A 26,738-nucleotide genomic window follows, 5' to 3' on the forward strand; every position below is an offset into this window, starting at 1 on the left:
CAAACATCTCATTTCCAACACATCCACCCTCCTCTACACAACCCTATTCATAGCCCACCCATCGCAACTATATAACATTGTTGGAACCACTATTCCTTCAAGCATACCCTAGCCTACGCCAGGTACTCATTTTATCGACCAGGATTCGAACCCACCACGGATGTCCATAAATCTTTTTTCTCTCTACTAATTAGTTTCTATTTTCTCATTCCACTCTTTTCTTTATTCATCCATTATTGTTTTTTTTCCTGATAACGTCTTGTTTTTTCTATATATTCTCATCACTGGCACTGAACTCTTAACTGTTTCTTTTCATCTTTCGTCAAATGTTGTCGTGTTGATGTACATGTCATTTTCCGAAGAACCATCGTTACATCTTTAAATCTTCTGTCATCTCATTTATCTCTTTTCATTTCTGTGTTTTCAACTCATTTACTTCAATTATGTTGTCTTTTGTAGTGTCATATGTGTTGCTTGTTCACATGTTCTAAGACAACGTTGTGGTTATTGTAATGTTAGGATCTTAGATAGTGGTTAGTGAAGACTTAGGTGTCGTTTGTGAATTCTATGTCTAGTATATTCTTGTCTTTTGTTGGGACATGATTAATTCTCTAAGTGGCTAAACGTTTTGCAAATTTTCAATACTTATACATCTTTTACTGTTCTCTTCCATCTACATGTTTATTATTCATTGTTATATGTTTATCTACAGCTGGAGTCAAATCTTCAGTCTTCTCTCTCTATATATATATGAAATTGAAATCTCTAGAATACATCTCTACTGGTTCACATATTTTTTAAGTTTACCATCATAGCTTTGAATTTTGCTACAATCATACTGAATTTATCTTGCTCAGCTTTGGGTTGTCTGTTGGTCGTAATGTTTATTGTGTTTTGGTCTGCTACATTCACTGTAACCAACTCACGTTTTTGATTTTTGATTTCATCATTAGTTTACTGTTCAATTTGCCATGTGATTGAAATCCTGTTCCCCCTGTAATATCAATACGAAAGGTCCCATCAAAGTTATTTGCTCTTTTTTTCTGAATTATCTCTTTAAACAGTGTTTCAGTTATTGTGATAAGAATAATTCTTCTGTTCTCAGTATATATTTGAAAATAAGTTTTAGATATCTGATTTTTCAGATTATAAACCTTCAGGTTTATCATCTTCCTTGGTCCGTTTTATCGTTTTCTTTGTCTATATGTGTGTGCGTGTCTTTGTGTCTTCTACATTGTTAATCATCACAGACTCCTGGTCATGTTGTCTCCCGGATTTACTTGTTCTTCTCTTACGCCCACTATGGTCTCCATCTCCACATATAGCCGTGTTTACGAATGATCTGGATTTAGCATCGTACTTTCCTTGCAACAACTTGTCCAAATTGACTCTCAGGCACTGTATGTTCTATTTTCTATCATTCCTTCCTCGTATTTTCATCCCATCCACTGTTTTCTTTGGCTTACACTCGGTTTTATTTCGCTTTCGTCTTCGGTTACGTTCAGCATCTGTTTCTCCAGTCATTTTCGTTCACTTTGCCCCTTTAATTTCTGTTCTCTTGTTGTTGATTTCTGTTTTCCTCTGCTCTGATTAACCCGCTAACATTATTAAGATATTCGTCACAGTGTAGGCAAGCTTCCGTTCTCTTCAACTCCTGGCGGGTGTAGGAAAGAGCATCTAATTCCCGACTTCAAGCTTCCGTTCTCTTCAACTCCTGGCGGGTGTAGGAAAGAGCATCTAATTCCCGACTTCAAGCTTCCGTTCTCTTCAACTCCTGGCGGGTGTAGGAAAGAGCATCTATTTCCCGATTAGGTTCGTGTTATTTATCGTAATGTTGGTGGCTCGTATCTGGTTGTCTAAGATTACAGTCTTGATCTTGAACCTATCCTCTGGTACCTGAATGTCTACAGTGGCACAAGTGTCTACATAGTGGAAAGGTAAACATTTCTACAATCATCGTTAGCTTTACAGTTCCCTCTGAAGATGTAGGAAGGTAATCATTGCTACAGACATCAATAGAGTTACAGTTCCATCATTGAGGATGTTACTACAGTCTCTTGTACTTGAACAGTTCCTTTGTTACTGTCTCATCTTCATCGTTTCCTTCATTTGTTTTGTTTTTATATTTCTCGTCAGTTCTCCTGTGTCTTTTGCTCCCGGTGTTCTGCATTTCTTGACCAATCCTCTCTCTCTCTCTCTCTGTATCCTCATCTCTAGCTTCCCTCGTTCTCTTCGATGCCAGTGCATTCACTACCTTACATTTAAAGGCCCCCGAAGTTCTCTGTATCATTTGCTCTTATCTTTGCCACCTTTTCTTAACACGTCTGTTTAATGCTTCACGATCTGTCGACTACAGAAATTGCAAAGCTACAAGAAACGCTTTTTACTGTAACACATCCATCAACTCTGCAGGAGGCATGCAATGTTAACCCACACTGTACTCGTCTATTCACGGTGTTGCAATTTCCATTATATCTATACCATATGTTACATGATGTACACCAGGCAGAGAGTCGATGTGGCTCCAGCCAGTAGAACTGCTTTACTGTGAACTTGTGGCTTGAAATTTTCAAACCGTGTCATTAATATTTATTGACTCAAAGGTGTTGTCTTCGGGTTACATTAGGAAGGGGAGAGGAAGTGTCTGAAGACGTGATTAAAAGGGGAGGGAGTCCACAAACACCGCTCAACGAGGAGATTAATATAATCTTCAGTGGAGGAGACATGTTAGAATTCAAACTCCCTTCAAATAAGGAACGTATGGACGAAGACCCCAGTAGAAGACGTGGATGGATTCACACAAACTCTGGCTGAAGAGGAGGATCGTATCAATTTTCCTCTTCAGCAAAGCACGGATTATACAAGTTCCGAGCGAGGAGGTTAAAAAGGAGGGAAAGAAATTTGTATGAAACGCAACAAAACACCCTGAAAACTATTCTGTGCCTGAGCGTTGTGGTCAGGTGTGGCAAAAGTCGAAGTCTCTCTTTATCTCTCTCTTTACCCCCGCCGGAATGGAGGGGAAGTGGGTTAAAGGCGAGCACAGTGTGTGTGGTGAGGTGACGAAGAGGAGCTCTAGAGAGATATACATCTCCTGGTGATCTGCTGGTGAAGAGGGAAACACAGGCACAGCAGATTTTCTCAGTGTCATCGAGAAATGGCAAAGGAGAACTTAGGCACAGACAATCAAGCGTCTTAGGGGTACGGCAAAGACAAATTTGAAGCACAGACGTCCCAGTGTCTGTGCGTCCTGAGGAGCAGAAGTTTTGGGAAAAGATCTCGAGGTGTAGAACGTCAAACACAGATACCTGTGTCCTGAGTGAGTGTGGGAAAGCCACTTGTCCACATTCGGCAGTATGTTAGAACACGCAATGTTCACATGTTCCACCTCTGCACATGTTCTGATATATAGACCCATGAGTCGATCTGCAGCTCTCCCGGGATTCGAACGTGAGCGGGCTGTCCTTACCCTAATTGGCACACAGTTTGTGGGCAGAGGGACCTTCTCCTACGGTAATAGCTTAGGAAAGACAACTTTAAGCTCATCGGTAGTCTGCCTACTGTGTCAATGGCCCGGCTTAGAATGGAGGAATTGGCGCCAAATTATCCAACATTTATAACTTTCACGATGAAAGTTTGGCGTATGATATAATTGCTTGCCTCTATATCCATAGTGAATTATATGACTGGTTATCTGGATATATATATATATATATATATATATATATATATATATATATATATATATATATATATATATATATATATATATATATATATATATTAGGAGGAAAGGATTGTTGGAGACGGCGACTAAAACACAGGATTTACCACCTAATACTAGGCATCAATGGTCGTTTTGTGAGAGCATCAGAGAGAGAGAGAGAGAGAGAGAGAGAGAGAGAGAGAGAGAGAGAGAGAGAGATAACCCTGGGGCCTGAGGGAGATGTTCCTCCTATTGACAAAGAAATTCCACAGTGGTGTTGGTGAACCGTCCAGTGCGACCATATCATCCTCTTGTGTTATCTTTCCTCCTTTATCTGCCTCTCTTGATTCCCTTGATTTTTTTCTATTCCATCTTTTCTCTCATTTTCTCCGCTACTTGTCCTTTTTTCTCTATATATCTACCTAGCATTTTCCTCTCTTTGTCGCTATCTCCGACCTGTCTCTTCTTCCTTCTTATTTCCATCATATATATATATATATATATATATATATATATATATATATATATATATATATATATATTCGCCATTTCCTCCATTAATGAGGTAGCGTTAAGAACAGAGGACTGAGCCTTAGAGGAATATATTCACTTGGTCCCTTTGTATCGCCTTCATTAATAATTCCATCTATAGATCTAGTGTTTTTGTTCCTCCCTTTACCTCACTTCCTTTACATCTGTTGTCTGTTTTCTACTTTTCTGTTTCTCTCTCTAAGTTTGCCCTGTTTTCTAGTCACTAACCGTAGCAAAATATGGACCTCCCCCTGTGTTAGCAGGTCACGAGGCTTTACCTCAGCTGATGTATGAGACGCGTCTGTTCACATACAGTGATCATGTTTAACTTTATTCTCGTCTACTTCCATCACAAGCGTATTTGATGGGTGAATTTTCCCCTTGGTCACGCCTGAAGTGAGGACCAATTAATCCATTGTGTAACATTATCGTCGGTCAAACATAATTCTTTGGCGAAGGTAGATTACATTTGACGTGTTTGGTACTGTCTCTTGCTGTTCGACCACTCGTGAGCTACTGACCCTCAACTTCTATAGTGTTCGTGTAAATATTCCACGTTAAGGGGAGGCTATGAGATGAGGGAGCGCTGGATGAAATGGTGTCTGTCAGAACGGAGTAGTGAAGGGGTGAAGGAATAGGTTGATGGGTGAGCTAGATTTATTTTTTTTTCTTTTCATACTAGCACTCGACGACGCTTCTCGTCCACGGCGGGGATTGGAGTGGGGGACCTGAGCAATTTACACTAGTAACGGAGAGCTGTTTTCAGACATCTTCTCTCCAGAGCAGAGATCCTTTCTCGGCACACGTCCCGTCAGGGCACTCCAAGCTGTTGAGGAATGTCTGTGTACGTTCCTTTGACACACCATCCGTGGCGTAGCGGCAAGTGTTGCCGACATCAAGTTTAGGATCGGGTCTGCGTGGGTTCGAATCCTGGGAGAGGCACTCGGCCTGCAGTTTATGCAGCTGTTCATCTCCTCCTCTGCGTTGGTCGATGAATTGGATACCTTGCTTAGGCTAGGGACCTGAACATGCAGGAGGTTGTGATTAGTTGCACGGGATAGAACTAATTGGAAAATGTATGTATACACGGGGCGACGAGAGTCAATGGACTGGACCAGGGCATATGAAGCAGCGGCGGGAAATCACAGAAAGGTCTGTGGATCCTGGCTGTAGATAGGAGGTTGTGGTTTCGACGCATTACGCAAAATAGAGAACAGATGCGAGCTGAAGAGGCCTTTTTGATGTCTGTCTGCGGAGTTACTTATCTAACGCGGGAAACAGCGAAAAAGTATGGAAGAAAAGAATATATATATATATATATATATATATATATATATATATATATATATATATATATATATGAACATAGTGCATAGAAACGCGCACCTTCGTAGGACATACAAACCTCCAACGGCCAGGATCGAACTCGGGACCCCTGTGCAAGAGGCGAGAATGCATACTGCTAGGCTATGGGCCTGGCTACTAGGAAATAACTATTCGAATACTATGTACTCGAATACCCTTCGTCTCACGTTGGTGAGCAACGGGGTCTACACCGGTCATCTCCCAACAGGCGCACATAGCCAGCAGATAGCATTGAACCGAACGTTTTTGTTCCGTGTTTCCTGCGTTAACGAGGTAGCTCCTCCTGGAATAGTGGAAGATATAGCCTCATCCATTCATATCCTCTTCCTGAATGTCTAGTATAATGTTACCGGACTCTGCCTGCTTCAGGTTACATCGCGAGTGAAAAGACACTCATGGTGAGACCGCATCACTGTCAGTTGATGAAACAAAGTATAGTCTCGTCAATGAACTTCTCGCTTTAAAGGAGTCCACCCTGTCCCTGCTACTGGGTGCAACGCAGCCTTGAAGGTTCAGAAGCCACTGGTTACGGTGTCCTGGGGTTATCTAGTCTAGGATCTATTCGTTAAAAGGTTCCTGGTGTTGTGTAATGATAACGTGTGATATACCGGATGATACAGTGGTTTCAGTACAGTGTAGTATACTTGAACAATCGTTAGTCGTGTGTTCCCGTCGCCACCTCGCAAAGGCGCGGGAAAACGAATAGCTATTGAGGATATTCAGACAGACTGAGAGAGAGAGAGAGAGAGAGAGAGAGAGAGAGAGAGAGAGAGAGAGAGAGAGAGAGAGAGAGTTCCATCAGTTGTCGTATCGTTGACCTACCTTCAGACAGACTGACCAATTACCGTCTTCCACAACCGTGGTCATACGACACCGCCACAGGAACTAGAATCATGCAGCAAACGTCCTACTTTGAGCGTGTGGCTTTCAGAAACAAGACAGGCGTCTCGTGGTATGAGAGAAGGTCCTTCGTTCCTCGCTTATGAAATTATCGATTCCCTGACGCCTTCTCTTACGATCGTGAAGCCTCTGGAAATACAAGGTGGCTGTTCTTTCAAACTACATTCCTCTCATATGAAAAAAAATGCCTCAAGAATTCTGAGCGATTGAGGGCCGCGTCGCAGGTGGAGATTCGAGAACATGAGGAGAGACATCATTTGTGCAGTCGACACCGCACAATTAGCTGGATCTCTGAGCGCACACCCACCTGGGGGAGTTCAGACTCAGCATACGAAAAGAAAAAACACTGGAAGTGGAAAAACAGATTCATAACTGCGTCGATGGTCGGGGATAACTTAAACCTATGACACGGTGACAGTGACACTCGAATGCAGCACCAGAAACGGCTGTGAAATACGTGATCACAAAGTAGCATCATGATGTTTGAGACACGATATTGTAAAGTACTCCAGATTCCCCAATTTCTTGTCTTTAAATCACGAATGCTGTTGCTACCGGGAGTACAATAAAAGATATCCATGTATTAGAAATACTTAAGAATAACATCTAACAGTTAACATAAATGTGATTGGTATAAGTTTAAGAGAAACAGTACAAAGAGAAGCAAGAAACAAAAGAAGAGATGCGGCAGAAGCTGAAAGACGACGAAGACAAAGACAACAGATGGATTTAAGCGCCTCGACAGCAACAGTAAGACGAACATGTTTTCGAGGGAGTCAGAAAACCCTGAGAGAGGCGCAAGTCACGTATGAATATCCATAACAAACAGCTCGTAGCCCTCCTTAACTACCTGACTATGTATACCAACATACAGCTTCGCCATACACGCCTTCCCGGTACGAATAAATGAATAAGATATTAAGAACACTGAATCAACAAGCCACCAGAACCCTCAAGAATTCTACCCCATTCACCTCCACAGTGTAGAATTCTTATCTGTTCCTCCGCTCTACCTTTTCCGTCTAGTCTCCCCTGACACCGTCGTATAATACAACCATGTCAAATAACTACCTGCTGCTGGACTGCCACAGATGACAGTTCCCAGTTAACTACAGTAGGTCTACCTTGACTGGACTGTTGATACGTAGGTAAGAGTGAAGAACTATGGTTGGTTGGTTGGTTGGAGATGAAGAACTATGGTTTGTTGGTTGGTTGGTTGGAGATGAAGAACTATGGTTGGTTGGTTGGTTGGAGATGAAGAACTATGGTTGGTTGGTTGGTTGGAGATGAAGAACTATGGTTGGTTGGTTGGTTGGAGATGAAGAACTATGGTTGGTTGGTTGGTTGGTTATTAGAGCCTTTGGCTCCTCAACTGTCAGGATCATCAAGGCTATCAACGTCAGGTTATGAACACCCATAGAAAAAAAAATCTTTAACAACATCTATATCGCGTGCTGACATTTGTCTCGTAGTGTTGGCGGATTGTTGAGGCGGTGCCGTGATGTCTCATCCATCACAGAAAACGTGGGGTGAGATGGACAACTTTTGTAAAGGTCTTCGTTCATCATTTGTCCTTCATATGATCCCTGGTTCGACCACAGGTTCCATAGAGGTGAGAAGATTTTTACACCTTCAGGTGTTAGAGATAATTCTATACCCACATACACTCGCACTGTATATATGGCACATGAGAGTTATGATTCCATGGTGATTCTACGATTGAAAATTATGTCTAGGATGACGATGAGGATCCGAAAAATATAGAAGCTGGAGTCTTGACGAAGTATGAAATGGACTTGTGTATGATCGAAGTATAGGTCAGCTGCCACCTGCACTGTGGTCTGACCAGCAAGTTCTCCCTCAAACATGGAGGAGGGTTCAGCATGGGAGGGAGGGTCGTCACTGAGTTATGGAATGTGTTGACAACCAGAGGTATGACTTGAGGCTCATCCTCCACCGTGGGTAGTTTACTTAAGACTTTACCTCAGATCACGTACGTAGGATAATGTACCCAGTTCCCCTACCCAGTTTCCTCTCCATCCACCTTGGACCACGTACGTGGCTCATGTACTCAGTACTCCTAACCTGCTCCCCGGTTTGGACCACGTACGTGGCTGGTGTACTCAGGGACCCCCTACTCTGGACCATGTCCTTGGCTGGCGTGCTCAGGATCCCCGGTCCTGACCACAAGAGGTGAGGGCTAATGGAAGAAGAAGCACCTCTGTCAACACCAGCCTCCATCTTGGTCAACACAGACTGTCTCACAGTCTCAACAGCGGCTCCTCCTCCTCCCGTAGCTTACTCGAACGTATGGGCAGCAGCTTGACGCAGCAATGTGCAGCAGCTTGACGCAGGATTGTGCAGTAGCTAGACACAAAAATGTGCAGAAGCTTGACGCAACAATGCACAGCAGCCTGACGCAAAAATGTGCAGCAGCTTGACGCAACAACTTGCAGCAGCTTGAAGCAACACTGTGCAGCAGCCTGACGCAGTAATGTACAGCAGCTCGCCACAGCAATATTATCATAGCCAGTCCACTGGACAGCTGGAGTCATTACATCCGCCATACATCACCACATCAATCAATCATGGAGAAGTAAGTGGGACTCGTTTCGCCACGAGTGAATAGAAAATCAAACTGGGATATGGGAGAGAGAGAGAGAGAGAGAGAGAGAGAGAGAGAGAGAGAGAGAGAGAGAGAGAGAGAGAGAGAGAGTTAGTACTTGCTACGAGATTTTGCACACGAGAGGTAGGGCCAGCGCGTAGCTCTCACCGGAGGAGCTACCCAGGGTTATGAAGAATGATTCGTGTGAGCTACGTATCGCTGAATGCTGTATGTTGAGATGGAGAGATTGTATGTTTGTGGACTGAATGCCAGCAGTCCACGTGTGGGTGAGGCAGAAGAAAAAGACATCCACACAATTTGGATTTTTGGAGCCATGCCATTTCAGATGGAGTTGTAGGCCCCACACTCAGGAATCGTGCCATTTCAACCTGAAGTCGGGGGCCCACAGTCAGGAGCCGTGCCATTTAACCTAGAGTCAGGAGCACAATCAGGAGCCTTGCCACTTCACCTGGAGCCTGGAGGCTTACTGCCTGGAGCCGTGCCATTTCACCAGGAGTTGGGGGGGCCCCCATAGTCAGAAGCCATCTGCCACGGCGAAATGACACAATGACCAGTCCAACACGACGCGGCGCAAGCATTCTAGGTAGATGTGGTGGAACAGACATACTGCAATCACACGCTCATTCTGACCTTTATAGTTTGAATCATTTTCTTTTCTGTGTTTTGTACCCGACATTTCCCATCACCCGCACTGCTGCTATTCCCATCACCCACACTGCCCCGACCCCCAAACTTCGGTAGAAACTTGCCTTACTGTCAAACTTGTTTGGGTGTCAACTCCACTGGGATGTTAATGTTCCGTTAACTGGTATAAATTGTTGATTGAATTATCGTCAATGCTTAAGTTCAGATCCTGACATTAGTAGATTAAGAGTTTTTATCACGTAATGTTGCTCTACACACACGACGTTACTGGCGTAATGATTATACAGATATTCTTCCATCTCTGAGATTACTCCTTTACCAACATTTCTTTTAACTTCCTTAAAGGAAGACATTAACTATTCATACCAGCGTATGACTCACTTCCCTCACTTCCCGAACCACGTGTGTGTGTGTGTGTGTGTGTAGTTACCAGGTGATGGAGAAGCATCACTTGTTGGTTCACACTACCACCACTGAGGAAGGCACAGCCACCAGTGTTGCAGGGAAGGCGTCCCAGACCTTGTCTTGTGCTATTGATGGTCGCCATGGTAGCCATCCGTCCTCGGTGCTTTTCCATCACGTTCAACGAAGATGAAAAAAAAAAAAAAAAAAAAGGATCAGAGGATTTTTTTTCACCGCCCTCCCTCGCTCTTCCTGTGAACCTTTTCATATCCCCCGGCAGCATCCTGCACTCCATATTCTTCTAACACGCTCGCCTCGCTATTCTTACCAACTTGATCCTACATTTTCCCGCCCGATTCATAGGGGACGATTTTTTTTTTCCCCTCCCCAATTCTTTGACTGACATGTTTTCAACCAACTAGCTATTCTCCACTATCGCTGCGGTGGTGGATGCCAGGTCCATATTGCCAAAATCTTTCACTTCCTTTGTTTAATAAACTGATTCTTTCTTCCATCAAAACATCGTATGTTTGCAGAGTGGTATGGTCATTACATCCGGCCTCTCTCTCTTAATTTCGTGCTATTGTTCTGAGGTTCTCTCATAACACATCTGGTTGTTTACCTCATCAGCCACCATCGCACCTTTTTATATTCCTCTGGCTACTTTGGTGACTGTATTTCACCGCTCCATGACACCTGTTCTACCCTCCTCACACACACAGTCGTGTTCCAGTGCCTGGTCTTGTACAGTTCACGCGTTCCAGCTACTTTAATCCCGGAACCTCCAACTTCCGCTCGTCCCCCTCACGCACACAATCTCCTCATCCCAGTCCACACCACAGAGTCTTATCCTCCCGCATCCCATGCCCTTTGGTCGCCAGGTCTCTTTCTTTTCCCTGTAGTCCCAAGACTCTGGATCGTCCCATCCCAGTCCCAGGTATACCATTATCTTCCCACACCAGTCCCAGGTCACTGGCTCACCTTTACCCATACCTGTTTCATTCATGCATCACCCATCTCTACCCCTCTCACGCATGTCCCAAAGCTGAACGACTCTTATTTTTCTGTTGAACACCTGTGCAACCCCATGATTTCTGTCCCACACCTGAATACCTCTCCCATTTCTGTTCCACGCCAATACGACCCTCCCATCTCTGCCTTACACCTCAGCTTCCATCCTATACTTGACCCACACTTTAGCAACCTTCCTGTTTCTATCCTTCACATCAACACTCCTCCCATCTCTGTCCAGCACTTGAACAACCCTCCTTCATCTCAGCCCTACACCCCAGAACTTCTATAATTTCTACCCAAAACCTCACTACACCTCCCATCTCTACTCCACAACTCATCATTCCTCCCATCTCTATCCAGCACCGTAGCTGTCCTCACGTCCCCATTCCATACCTAAAAAAACCCTTCCATCTTTGCCCCAGACCTTAAAACCCCTTCCATCTTTGCCTCACCTCACCACCTCTGCTGCTGCCTACATCTCCCACCTCCGCCTGACGGGTTCCCCCCCACAGTTCCAGTGGGGATCAGCCCCTCGCATGCTTCATCTTTAACGCCGACGTATGCAGCCGCCCACTACCCTGGAGACGGTCGTGTCGTATAAAACTTACTCCATCGTCAGGGTCCCCAAGGGGCGCCTCACCTCCCCAGGTGTCCTGCTGACTGAGACATTGTACCCATCTGGAAATTGTTTTATCCCGAGTGTTTGCCAGTTAGGAACGTACTGTCTTTTCGGTGGACTTTATATATTCATGCCAGACGGCAGTGAGGATCATTCCTTACCTAAGACTGTTTTTTCCCTCTCTGGTCTCTTAAGAAATCAGTCAAGTCGTGATTACATGTAATTCCTTCTGTCTGCTATACGTCGTTGCCACCTTCCACCCTCCAGTAGGATGGTGATGCACTGTCCCCACTGGACATCTCCAACATAGCACGTCCCCATCCATCCCTGCAACTTAGTATCTTATAAATCGTCACTACATCTTTCCTCTCGCTTTATTCTCGTCCTTCATATCTTTCTCTTCTATACTCGAACTCACTGTTACACACTCCCATCTTCATTCTTTCATCACCCATCCCTTCCAAAGTGCCCTCTTTATATCGCCACGACGCTCTCCCTCTCTCATATCTCAGAGTTACATCTCGTTACTCCCTTTGTGAACTCCTCATCCCTGAAATATATATACTTAAAGATGACTATCCAAGGCGTCCGTTCCCTCTCTCTTTATACCAGTGTTTCACTCCCATACATCAGTGTGTACTGGGCTACACCCCTCACACAAACTCTGGCCTCATCTGTGTCGTATTTTTACCCCTCGTAACGTCCCTCACAGTTCCAGTCATGAACACCTTTCATCACTCTGGTGGGTAACTCATTGTACCCTCGCATTACACCTATTCCTAGATAACGACACCATGGAAACCTCGCCTGCCTCTCCCTTTCTGGTCGCATCTTGCACTGTGGTTTGCTTTATTTTTCCAGAGAGATCCAGTTGGATTTCTTTCGTATTCAATTTCGACATTTTACTCACAATTGCCTGTAAGTCTGTGTGTTGTTTCACACATCAATACAATATCGTTTACATACAGAAACACTCAACATTCTCTTGCCTCCCTACTCCTTACAGATCTTATAGCCTTACCTCCATACCTGCCACATCTTATAGCCTTACTTTCATACCAGCCAGATCTTATAGTCTCACTTTCATACCTGCCAGATCTTATAGCCTCACTTTCATACCTGCCACATCTTATAGCCTCACTTTCATATCTGCCGTAGACCTTCACCACAACTATCCATGGAAACACGTTAAAAAAAAAAAAAGGTGGCAGCATAGCACATCCCAACCTCAGCCACAGACTACTCATTTATTTCTCCGGGCACATGCCTTATTCTCTAAGGATTCTTGGCGCTTTCCAACAGCTCCCTTAAGACGCTGAATACTCTTACCACAGCACCAATCCCTTTCTTAACTCTGTCCAATCTTTTTCCCCCTCAAGTTCCTCAACATTGTATAGAATTATTCCTGCTGAGCGTTTCCACAAGTCTCGACTATAACCCAGAATGCGACTATTTGACGTGTTTAACAGCTGTTTCCCTTGATGAATCCACTTCGAAGCTTCTTTTTCTTCCTTCTTGTCGTCTTTGATTCTCTTTCATCATCTCTGTTCATCCTGTGTCCTGTGCTCGTTAGATTTTTCCACCTATATGACTTACATCACTCATAACGTCTGTATGTACTTCACTCTATAGTCGCCGACTCTGCTCGTATAGTCAGCGGCTCTGCTCAATCATTTACTGCAATTCTCCCACTTTGAGTCTTTACACCCAGCTTCTAAACACTCGAATGTTTTGGACAATCACATGTTTACCAAATGGCGTCCTAGCTTCGTCTCTTCGATGTATATCAACTGACTTATATTTCTCTCTTGTGTCTCCCCTGATGATGTGATTATTACACGAAAGTGCACTTGGGAACTTTTCGTGTTTCATTTTCCCCGTGGACTCATAGGAATATATATATGTATATATATATATATATATATATATATATATATATATATATATATATATATATATATATATATATATATATACACACACACACACACAAAGGGATCCAATGGATTCAAACAGCATCTGATCACTGTGTCCTAACGAGACTGATTGTGATAGAAGAAATAATAAATCTATATATTGGTATGGTAAGAGCAGAGAGACATAGAAAAGTATGATAGAGAAAAGGAGGGAAATCATTTTATATAAGTGAGGAGGCACAAATAATCTCAATCGCGGATGTAAAGCAAAATATCTCTCAGGTTTCTACGTAAATGTATCTACGTAGATTATTCCGTACGTTATTAATCCTGCTGGAAAGAAAAAGTCCTTCGCCTCATTCGAGGTTAAACATTTACCCACAGGATTATATCCATTACTACGAGTGACACTAGACGAATCTATCTGAAAGTAGCTTGTTAGATCGAGATTATCGGAGCCTTTGATAATTTCTGCGTATCTGTAGTTGATCATCTCTTTACCTTCTCTTTTCTAGGTAATATAGAACTAGGATTTACTTATAAAGTCTTGGAAGTTCGCCTCTGAACTCTCTCCATCCTGTCTATGCGTCTTTCTTCATCTAGTATGATCTAAACTGAACGCATTATTGAAAACGAGGACGCCCCAGTGACTTGTAGGAAGTTTGGATACTTTCCCCCTAAGACTTAAATTCGAAAGACCCATCCATGACTGCAAGGATTTTGTTCATCCTTTGGCGATGCTATCCATATCAGTGTTATGATGCCTCCTGTTGCTGTCAGTGTTGCAATCATTCTTCGGTCAACCAATATCTGGTGGCAAGAGCTGCCTCTGCTGTTGCAATGCCTGCTCATTGCAGCTAACCCTTCTGCTGTTACAGCAGAGATGCTCGTTTCTTCCCTTTTTTTTTTTGTGAGCGTGGACGTCCTACCGTGCCAGGCACCTGCACTGAAGACCTCGTTTGCAGGTGAAACGGGGAGGGAGGGAGTCATTCAACGTGTCTGTCGAACATTTCTTCACTCTGTGTTGGTCATCATACCCTTCTCTGATGACCACCCCCAACATCCATATACTCCCGTGTTTTCTCTGTCTCTACGCTTCTCTCTGTTTTCCAGTATTTTTTCTTCTAAACACCATGACCTTTTTTGAGCTTTCGTATATCTTCAGGCAAGCCTCTTTCATCTTTGCTTCTCCTGCGAGGGTTTTCTGTTCATTGTCTTCGTTATTCCCTCAGCGTCCAGATCTCAATGATTCAGTCTCCTTCACATGTGTCGAACGAATCATCTTGACGCAAGAGATTCGTATTTCACGTCTGTGTTTCAGGATGAATATGAAACCGAACTCTCCATCAGAGACTGACGAGTCTGTAGGGTGTAACATTTCCCATTTTCTTTAAAATCTCAAGAAATTGGCGTCTTCGCCACCATTCTAAGTTTGTTGTCCTCCTTTCGTTCATACTCAGCCAACGGGCTTTTGAACTGTATGAAATCATCATTCCTTTATTGTTGCTTATACCACATGATCTAATTACAGTTGTCTCCTCCGCTCCCTGTTGCTCTCTAGATGTCTTCTTCCCCATCTCCTTAGCTCTATGGCCCTCTCTAGATACCTTTCCCACGTCCCCCCAACTTCCTACCTAGATACCTTCCCACTACTTCTTAGCTCCTTGGTCGTTCCTAGATTCCTTTCCCTCGTCTCACCAGCTCCCAGGTCCTCTCCAGATACCTTTCCCTCGTCTCCCCAGCTCCCAGGTCCACTCTAAATGCCTTTCCCTCGTCTCCCCAGCTCCCAGATCCACTCTAGATACCTTCCTTCGTCTCCCCAGCTCCCAGGTCCACTCTAGATACCTTCCCTCGTCTCCCCAGCTCCCAGGTCCACTCTAGATACCTTCCCTCGTCTCCCCAGCTCCCAGGTCCACTCGAGATACCTTCCCTCGTCTCTCCATCTCTCTGATCCACTTCAGATGCAGTCGCTGGATAGTCTTGCTTTCCCTTTCCTCGGCGTCTTAATGGACCTTCTGGATCTCTAAATCACTTGCATATATTACCTGGCTTGGAAAATAGCTTAATGGCTGGACCTCCACTCCATCCTGTTACTTCTGGTGTGTGTGTGTGTTTGTGATCATTCTTACTTTATCACCCACCTTCCTTTTGCTCTTCCTACCATAATTTTACATACTTTCTTTGCTATTCATATCTGTCTCCTCTTATCTTTCATCAGATTATCCCTGTTTGAACCACAACCTGATGTGCCTTTTTTTCTCGATGGCTGTTGTTTCGTACATTATTTTTTTGTCTTATTCTATTACTCTCATTCCATTCCCTCCTTCTCACGTACATTTCCTCATTAGTAGGGAATGGTCAAAGATTCCTCAAACGTTTTCCTTCACTGTACCATTTCTCTTATTAGCATATTCAGTGAGTTTTAGGTTCATCTTTACGATGCATTTTGACGATTCCCTCCATTTCATCCTCTTACTTACACTCGAACTGGTCATCATCTCACTTCCCACTTCACCCTAAGAGCCTTGTTTTGGACTGCCACCTACCCCAGCAACCCTGTTTTGGAGAGCCAACTACTTCAAGTATCTTGTTTTGGGTAACCACACTTCAAGTAACTTGTTCTTACTATCTAACTACCTCAAGAGTCTTGTTTTAGACAAATTACCTATCCCAGGAACCTTATTGTAGGATACTACCTACTCAAAGAACCTTATTTTGGGGAACCACCCACTCAAAGAACCTTATTTTGGGGAACCACCCACTCAAAGAACCTTATTTTGGGGAACCACCCACTCAAAGAACCTTATTTTGGGGAACTACTTACGCAGAGAACCTTATTTTGGGGAACCACCCACTCAAAGAACCTTATTTTGGGGAACCACCCACTCAAAGAACCTTATTTTGGGGAACCACCCACTCAAAGAACCTTATTTTGGGGAACCACCCACTCAAAGAACCTTATTTTGGGGAACCACCCACTCAAAGAACCTTATTTTGGGGAACTACTTACGCAGAGAACCTTATTTTGGGGAACCACCCACTCAAAGAACCTTATTTTGGGGAACCACCTACTCAAAGAACCTTATTTTGGGGAACCACCCACTCAAAGAACCTTATTTTGGGGAAGCACCTACTCAAAGAACCTTATTTTGGGGAACCACCTACTCAAAGAACCTTATTTTGGGGAACCACCTACTCAAAGAACCTTGTTTTGCATAGCCATATGGCTAGGTGCTCCGTATTGGTGTTGCATTTAACCGTGAACTATTCTTTTCAACACTGGTATCCAACCTATGCATCCTTCGTCCAGTAATGTCCATCACGTCTCTCTGTTCAGTGATGTCCAAATTCATATCGCTGATGTTCCATACATTCATGTTTAGTCCACTACCGTCTAACTTAGGCAACTTGAATTCACTGCTATCCAACAGTTTTCTATCTTGTATCTACTGATATCTAACACATACATCATCAATGCTATCAGCAATAATTCCAGTAATGATACGCGAATTAATCTCGGCTAAGATCGGTGTTCACGACGACAGATGGGAAACAGTAACCCAGTCCCAGAGCTTCCCCTTACTCTCTCCTCCCTGTCCCAGCCCAATCCCCCTCACGTCCTTCCTCCACCCGTGGATTAATATCACCCAACCACGTCCTTACCCACCTGCCACAGTCTGGTCTTGGACGACCCAGACGCCCCTGCTCACCTTCCACTTCTAGCCACGTACGTGCTGGTGCGTGTCGTCTCTGCATTCATCGTACGTGATTAGAATTCTCACGTGCTCATCCCATAGGCATGACGGTAACGACGATTTACTACGACGGCAAACCGACCTCTTGGTTTATATGATGACATGCCCCTTGACCTGAGCTTTAGAGGTTAGGCCAAAGGGCAGGTCATCATGGCCAAGGGTCGTATCGTCGCGCTCAAGAAGTGGAGAAATGATTTGATCCGTATCATCACACAGACCATTCCATCTCATTCCTGTCGCAGACGATGGATGTTACATTCAGCGTCCCTCTGCTCATCTGTCACTGATGACACCATCAGCTGAGGACGGGCTGTCTACAGACAGTGGGGCCTCTGGTAGGCAGACAGCCGGTTAGTCTGAAATGTCACAACAAAGATACACCATCAAAGTGTCGTTTGATCTCAAAATCTCCTTTCCTCTGGGTCTCACAGGAGCCAACACATCTGCATCACTCACTGCTTCGCAACTACCATCAAGATCCAGTGTCTCTATTTCCCCCCGCAACTCAGAGCCTCCCATTCCGTGCACGTACGACGGACAACACTCACTTGGGGATCAGCTATGCATACTTTAGATGTCATCAAGTGTAGAGCGGCTCCCGCAGTGTGTGTGTGTGTGTGTGTGTGTGTGTGTGTGTAGGTGTGTGTGTGTGTGTAGGTGTGTGTGTGTGTGTGTGTAGGTGTGTGTGTGTGTGTGTGTAGGTGTGTGTGTGTGTGTGTAGGTGTGTGTGTGTGTGTGTGTGTGTGTGTGTGTGTGTGTGTGTGTGTGTGTGTGTGTGTATTCTGAGTCTCTGTCTGCAGATATCAAAGCTTGGTCGTGGGAGGCGGGATTAGTTAAGTGGTTCCTTTGTTTTTATGTCATATAACTTACTGAATGTTCCACTAAACTTTCTTATTATTCAGTTTACAGTTGTAAATGCTCTTTGATTCCCTTCCTTTACTGCGTTCGAACTAACTTTTGAGTAGTTTATGTGAATTTATGACTTCAAAACACCTTTGATTATTGAAATTTCATAGTTAACTGATTATCTCTCTTTCAGCAGCCACTAACCAAAGAGATGTATTGCCTGGACTACCTGCCTGCGTGCTGAGAGGTCTAGTGACGGCTGTGCGGTAGGCCAGCTCTTCAGTGGCTGTTAAGTGTCACTCCTTTGCCCAGGTAGCTATCATATCTTTGTGCTACGACCACATGTAGTCAGCTGCATCCATAAACCTACAATTTCCTCTTCTCTTACATAACACTTGACAACACGTAACTCACAGAGCACTTAGCAACTTATATATATATATTTTTTTATTTTGCTTTGTCGCTGTCTCCTGCGTTAGCGAGGTAGCGCAAGGGAACAGACGAAAGAATGGCCCAACCCACTAACATACACATGTATATACATACACGTCCACACACAGCACATACACATACCTATACATCTCAATGTATACATATATATACACAAACAGACATATACATATATACCCATGTATATAATTCATACTGTCTGCCTTTATTCATTTCCATCGCCACCCCGCCACACATGGAATAACAACACCCTCCCCCCCTCATGTGTGCGAGGTAGCGCTAGGAAAAAACCAACAAAGGCCCCATTCGTTCACACTCAGTCTCTAGCTGTCATGTAATAATGCACCGAAACCACAACTCCCTTTCCACATCCAGGCCCCACAGAACTTTCCATGGTTTACCCCAGACGCTTTCCATGCCCTGGTTCATATATATATATATATATATATATATATATATATATATATATATATATATATATATATATATATATATATATGAAGGTGAAATCGCGCCTCAGTAGGAGTTGAGACAATTTTAACATATAACTTTTCTATACATGTGGCACGACATGTTTCGTCGAGACAATCCACCTCATCATCAGGCGCCAGTACTTAACATAGTTATTTAGATCCCAACATCACACTTGAGTCCCGCGTCCAACACCAATCTTTTCTGCCTTTGAATGAGATGGCCTTGTTCGAGGTGTGTAGCTGCCCAAGCCGACTCACTCACCTAACCTAACCTAACCTAACCTGTAGACAGAGCACATTGCTTCTATGACGACCCTTCCTCAGCTTCGTCCCTGCTGGTGTATCAACACAAGCAGGAGGATTCACGGTGAGGGAGGTTCACATCATCATGGGAGAGAAGTTGGTGATTACAGAAAACATGGAGGGGTTTAGACTCTGGGGGAAGGTGTTCCTTACTCCAAAAACAGATCACTATTTTCTCCATCTCTTTATCAATATCTAACTTCTTATCTATCTTCCTTCTATCTATCTTTATAGTGAACTATATACGATTTAGCTTAAGGCGTTCTTGATAAAGCGTATAGCACAACCAGCAGTATACAAGCAGTGCTCAATATACAGGAGACTTTGCATATTGTGTTATGATAACTGATGGTTGTACTTCACCGCGAGCTTGGGGTGGGAAGGGGGGGGGCGTATCTAAAACAGGGGGTATCACAGATAACCAATGAAGTTCCGAAACATTTAATTGTTGTTCGAAACATTGGTTCATTTGAGGTCGACATCCACTCGCTCCCTCAGCCACAATCTACAGCTAACTGACGCCACCACTCTGGCTGGACTGCCATTCCGCTCAACACATATCACACTCAATAGCCAGTAACACTGCCGAGTTTCTACAGGCATATCACTGTACACGCCCGACACAGCGGTACCGAACCTTTCAACAACGAACAATTTGTCGCTGTTTAATCCATTACCGGATAACTGGAGGCCGCATAATCCTACCAGCGAACGGATTGTCAGTGACGGCTTGTGGGCGAACAGTATATCAAAGGACAATTCATCAGCGAACGTTTTACCGGAAAATAACGTCACTTAATTTGCCATCGAGAGTCCGTCATTCGCTTAACTCGAAGACTTCGAATGTGTGGATGTTTAGTTTTGTTCTTTTCGTATGCTGGTTCTCATGTATCTTATGGAGTCATGAAGACATGCATGATCTCAAAAGCATAAACGCCAGCACAATCATATGATTTTGTAACCTTACAATTCTATTGTAACCTCAGAACGTTATAAGTAGTATATTAAGGTGACCTTCCTGTTCTCCACCAGGACTGTGTTCGTCTTCGACTATGATGGTGGACGACTTAGATGCCACAGACTGAGAGAGGGAGAAGGTGAGGGTGGATGAGTCACTTGCACGGCTGGACGGGAGACGGATAATGACAGTTGAATGAGGAGAGTCAAACACACGTTCAATACACAGGAACATCGACAGAAGAACAAGAACACACAGGTTCAAGACACAGAAACATCGACAGAAGAACAAGAACACACAGGTTCATCAACAGAAGAACAAGAGCACACAGCTTAAGACACAGGAACATCGACAGAACAAGAACACACAGGTTCAAGACACAGGAACATCGACAGAAGAACAAGAACACACAGGTTCATCAACAGAAGAACAAGAACACACAGCTTCAAGACACAGGAACAGCGACAGAACAAGAACACACAGGCTCAAGACACAGGAACATGAACAGAAGAACATATTCATCGGCAAGTCTTCAGCGTTCCTGTGGTACATAGTACCTGCACCACAAAGAAGATCTATACTGAACTTATCACCAGTGTCAAGAAGAGTGTTTGAAACTACAAGCAAACATTTGGTATGGATGGCGGAATGTGGGTTGTATATCGTGTTTGTGTTAGCAGAAGATCTGACTACAAGGTCTGGGGAGAAATGATAAGGTTTCAGGCTGGCATTATGATAGTAACTAGTATACTCGAGTTGGCCCAGGACTGGAAATATGAATCAAAGACCAGACTGGTTAAGAAAATTGAGTATATAAGAGCGTAAAACTGAATTTCCAAGTGGATAGGAATGGAAAGTTAGTGGACCATTAAGAATGTAATACGGAAAAAAGGTCAAGCTCTACTTGAATATTCAGAGAGGTAATTACGCTTTACCAGAGAAATATGTGGCTATGTAGGGATACAGTATGAAAATACGCCAACGTATGGGGAAGAAAATGGAAATTTAAGATAGTACATTATTTCAAGATATATTAAATGATGAGTATAAAGGAAAATCATAGGATTAGGATTAGAATGCTAGATGAGGGGACACAAATTGGTTTTAGTAGCATGAATAAGGCAACGGACGTTCATCTGTTTCAAAGAAAAAGGAATTTAATATGACCAGAGGTTATAACTAAGGAATTCCTTTACATTATAGCCGGCAAAATCTATAGACGGATGAACATCAGGTGCTTCATCAAGACTACTGAATTCCTCGTATAAGTACAGCAAGAAAGGATTCAGGATATTTCTGTACTTATCGTGAGTTGTGGCGAAAAGAAACTCCATGTGGCCCTCACAGGTTGACCGAGTGCGCCAGAAATCAAGATGAAAGTGTTTTGAAAAGCTCTGGCTGCCTATAGTGTAGAGTTAAGAACCGGTGCAGTAAAAATAAAAACAAAAACACACACTAGCGTTCAAGTAGAAGTGGTTTTATGAGAGTAAATGATGATGGTAAAAGCTGGGTGATATCTTAAAAACCTGGCGGGGTTGTGTAACCGAACTATTATCCTGTATAACAACTTTAAAGCCGAGTCAATTTGCGAGAGAGAGGGAGAAAAAAAAGTGAAGTTGATGATTATTAGTTGTGGCTAAAGCCACGGCGCAGGAGAATGTTGTGTAAGAATTTTGGAAGAAAATGAAATCAAAGATTAGAATTCTTTTGGTTCAGTGAGACGCTTAGTAATAGTGTGATCAGACTGCATGGGTACGATAGGGAAGCTGTAAAGGGGTTTAGATGTAAAGAAGTGATGATATTCAGAGCGAAAAATGGGAAGATGTATGTAATAGTACATGGGGGAGGAGATGTGATGTTTTGAATGTTCGGGTGGATGGGAAGAATTTAGTCATTGTATCTATAGCAGGTATATGATGGTCCAGTATGTACAGCAGGTGTATGATGCCGTATGTACAGCAGGTGTATGATGGTACAGTGTGTACAGCAGGTGTATGATGGTCCAGTATGTACAGCAGGTGTATGATGGTCCAGTGTGTACAGCAGGTGTATGATGGTCCAGTGTGTACAGCAGGTGTATGATGGTCCAGTGTGTACAGCAGGTGTGTGATGGTCCAGTATGTACAGCAGGTGTATAATGCCGTATGTACAGCAGGTGTATGATGGTCCAGTGTGTACAGCAGGTGTATTATTGGCCGTACACCCCACCTCTTCTGCCGGTATATGCAACATATTCTCTGGTAAAGTTTTATCTAAGCAGACATCGATAGCCATGGTGCAGTGGGATTCAGGAAGATCAGAGAAATTACTTGAAGAAAGTCAATGCAAACCAGCGTGGATGTGATGTTGTGCAGACGTTACGTCCATGTAAATAATATGACAAATGGGAGGTTGATGAAGACGTATCGCATCATAGCCGAGTGCACACGGGAGTAGGAGACGAGAAACGCATACATCTAGTTGGTGAATAATGACCTGCTTAGCACCAAGGGAATTTAGGATGAAATATGAGGAATGTCTGCAAACCATGTGCAGTGTGCGTGCGTGGTTGTGAGTGTGTGTGTGTGTGTGTGTGGATGTGTGTATATACCTTTGGAACCATGACGTGCGACTCACGCCACGCACAGAGAGTGTTACTACACAGATGCCTACCCAACTTTGTCACACTGAGCGCTACACAAGCTAACATTTGAGTGCTGTGGCAGGTTATCTGTTCCTCATCCACGCCCCAGAAGTTATCAAGACTCATCGTTTGTCTACCATCTCCCACTGAACTTATTCTGGTGCAGGTGGGAGTATGGGTCCATGGCGGACCTGACGCTCCTCGTCTGAGATCCTCCAGCCACAAGGTAGTCCAGTGTCGAGCACCTGTACACACACGCTGGGTCGACCTGCTCCAGGCCGGAGCTCTGTGGCCCATGCTATTGATTCCCTGCAGCCGGAATCACTCACAACACCAGCATCATCCGGGAGGGGAACTCCTCGCCCGCAGCAGCACTTCCTCCTCTCCCAAGTGGCCAGCGAGGGCTGGGCCAGCACGGCACAGGCTGGTGCAGATCAGCGAGACGAAGCCTGGAGTGGGTCATCTCATGTACAATGGACCGAAAAATACGGCTCTGTGCATTTTCTTCACAAGGAAATAGTAATGATATGATATTAACGATAATGATAACGTTAATGATATTGATAATGATAATAATGATTAATGGTAATTGTGAAGCAGCCTCTCCAGATAACCTTAGTGTGTGTACTGGCAGGGATGAAAGCAAGATACCTACATACAATAGATAATGTAATAGGACTTTATCTTAACAATTTCTTTAGAAGTAACCAATTCCAAACCACATCATTAACAGATCCATTATGAGCACTGTATCACTCGTCACACAATGTTAGCGTACATTTTCCAATGTTATATGAGAGGCAACTCCTACATCAGTCTTACATCTGGTAGATGTGTATGGCTTACAGTACCGCGAGTGTGTACTGCAGGGGGACGTGGTATGGATGGGATGACACGCCTGCGGCAGGAGAGCGACGCCTTTGCCCCTGGAGATTACCCCTGTTAGTCCCGGAGTCGCAGTAGTTGGACACACGACACCACTACCAGCCCAGCCAGACTCACTCCAGTATAGACCTACTACCCCACCATCTGGTGTGGGACTTGCCTACCACTATGCCTCCTCACCCACAGCCTCCTCGCCCAGCATGATCTACACCAGCGACGTCCGAGCCATCAAGCTGCGTGTGTCAGGACACGACTCTACTCTCTTTAAGAGGTCCTTCCTCGTTGTTACGGATCAGCGAGGCCTCACAGTTGGTGTTCAGCCGGTCAAAGTAACTACATAGAAAGTCTATAAGAAATTCCTTCTATTCAACCACTCGTATATCACTTAAGATAGATATGAAGAGCACACGTTTCTAAATCTCTACACTCTAATGTTGTCATGTTTCGTATAGTCTTCAAAATGCGTTAATAAATGATGAAAATAAGTGTTAATGCTCACCAAACTGGTTTCATGGTGTTTTCTAACCGTGGGTCCACGTCTCCTTTTGACTTCACAAAAGAGAACAGTTTAGTCGTGGCAGGATGTCCCTCTCCAGTTTGTCAACAAGATGAACTGGCAGGACCTGTGCACAGTGAGGAATGCTACAATATAACTTAAGACAGCATCTGTGATGTTTGTAGAATGCGACATACTTAAAAAGGGCATATATATATGGACACAAATGTAGTACACATGAACACACACTTTCATGGGACACATAATCCAACAGCAAGGATTCGAACCTCATACCATTTGCGTGGTGCCTGGATACTCTAACCCTTCGGCTATGTCTGCACATAATAGGGAAATGACTATTCGGTTAATAATAATCGAATACCCTGCGTCTCACGTCCATGAGGGACGGGTCTACACCAGTCATATCCCTTTAGGTTCACATTACCCAATAGTCAGCAGTTCTACAACGTGGAGGTAGAGGAACATGGACGTATAGTGAGACGAAAGGTATTCCCTTACTAGTAATCGAAGAGCATTTTCTTTATCATGGGCAGAAAACCTGAGTGGTCAGCATACCACCCAACCACACAAATGGTACGAGGTTCGAATCCTTGCAGTTGGAGGGTATCATGTTTTATATATATATATATATATATATATATATATATATATATATATATATATATATATATATATATATATATATGAACACGAATACAGTACAATGAGCGTGCACCTTCTCGGAACACATAAGCCTTCCTGACAGCTGGATTCGAACCTCTGCTATTTGTGTTGGAGCTGGAAACGCTAGTCACTAATTCCATAGCCTAGTTGTGATCCCCGCTATCACACAAATAGTGGTGGTTCGAATCCTGCTGTCAGCAGGGCGTTATGATATATATATATATATATATATATATTCCTATGAGTCCACGGGAAAAATGAAACACGATAAGTTCCCAAGTGCACTTTCGTGTAATAATCACAGCATCAGGGGAGACACAAGAGAGAAATATAAGTCAGTTGATATACATCGAAGAGACGAAGCTAGGACGCCATTTGGTAAACTCGTATCTTGATCACGCGCAAAATTGTGATCCTTTCCAATATATATATATATATATATATATATATATATATATATATATATATATACATAATCGCTAATAAACCCATGAAAAATGAAGTAAGCCTATGATTAATTCCTTGCTGACGACGGTACGATCCTTGGGTATGAGTGTCTGACCTTTGACCTGACCCTTATGAGTCAGGGAAAAGGTTAAGGCCATCGTACCGAAGGGCCTTACCGTCCAGCTCAAGAGATCATACAATGTCTTTCCAGTGTTGCTCAATCAAGCTGACTGTGGATCTCGTAAATGCCCTGCAGCGTGTATGTTTACCTCATATATCGAGTACCTCATATTTATCCTGCAGTCTCTTATGAATTTTAAATGACTGAGAGTGGAAATGTAATCGGTGTATGATGAGAGGAAGAGACTTGAGTCCTACAATACTCTCGAAGTACATAAGACTCAAATAAAATCAAAATATGTATACTTACTTATACCTACTTTATTTTCTGTCAGGAATCCGTTCTATTATTTTATGAATATGCAATACCAAGAACAGATGAAGAGCGACCTCATTTGCTCCTCACGGGTTTGGATGCCTGACTAAAGATGGAAAGGTAATAGGAAGAGGGCTATATAAAACAAAAGATGATACTCCACAACTTGGGTGGTTAACTGTTGATGGAGGTATCATAACGGTCAATCCTCGTGTGGATGGTTTCCATAGAGAAACTAAGGGAAGCAGCAGCAAGGTATATGCTACAGGCCCAAGCCATAGTGGTTGGGACACTTACGCAGACAGCATACAAAATAGGTGACTAGAATGATACCTTTGGAACAAAGGGCAGCAACAGCACAGTGGAGAGAATGTGTTGTGTGAAGGAAGGTGATAGCTGGAGGATAAGTGAGGCGGCTAAGAGAGGAGTGGAGGAAGGAGGAGCCCAGTGTAAGCAGTGTTCTATATTCGAACGAGTAAGATCCCTGTATACATGAAATACTGCTCACAAGATGATTATTATGGAATTATGGCACATATACAGCACTCCTAGCTGCAGGGATAGAGTAGAGGATATGGTCGAAATTGAATTGGATAGCGGGAAACGAGTGGGGTTGAAAAAGAAACGTATGAAGAAAAATGCATTTTGGTACGGTTGAATT

General features: G+C 43.6%; 1 long non-coding RNA gene across 1 annotated transcript in view; it reads left to right on the forward strand.

Moving 5' to 3' along the window:
• LOC139757007 (uncharacterized) overlaps positions 1–25,162 on the forward strand; it is a 27,854-nt gene extending 2,692 nt beyond the window's left edge. Inside the window, exons 2-3 of the long non-coding RNA XR_011714482.1 lie at positions 18,516–18,634; positions 20,581–25,162. This is a non-coding gene — a long non-coding RNA (uncharacterized lncRNA). The remainder of the gene's footprint in view (positions 1–18,515; positions 18,635–20,580) is intronic.
• Positions 25,163–26,738: the final 1,576 nt, after the last annotated feature.

This window comes from Panulirus ornatus, chromosome 24, assembly GCF_036320965.1.
Source record: "Panulirus ornatus isolate Po-2019 chromosome 24, ASM3632096v1, whole genome shotgun sequence".
NCBI classification, from domain to species: domain Eukaryota; kingdom Metazoa; phylum Arthropoda; class Malacostraca; order Decapoda; family Palinuridae; genus Panulirus; species Panulirus ornatus.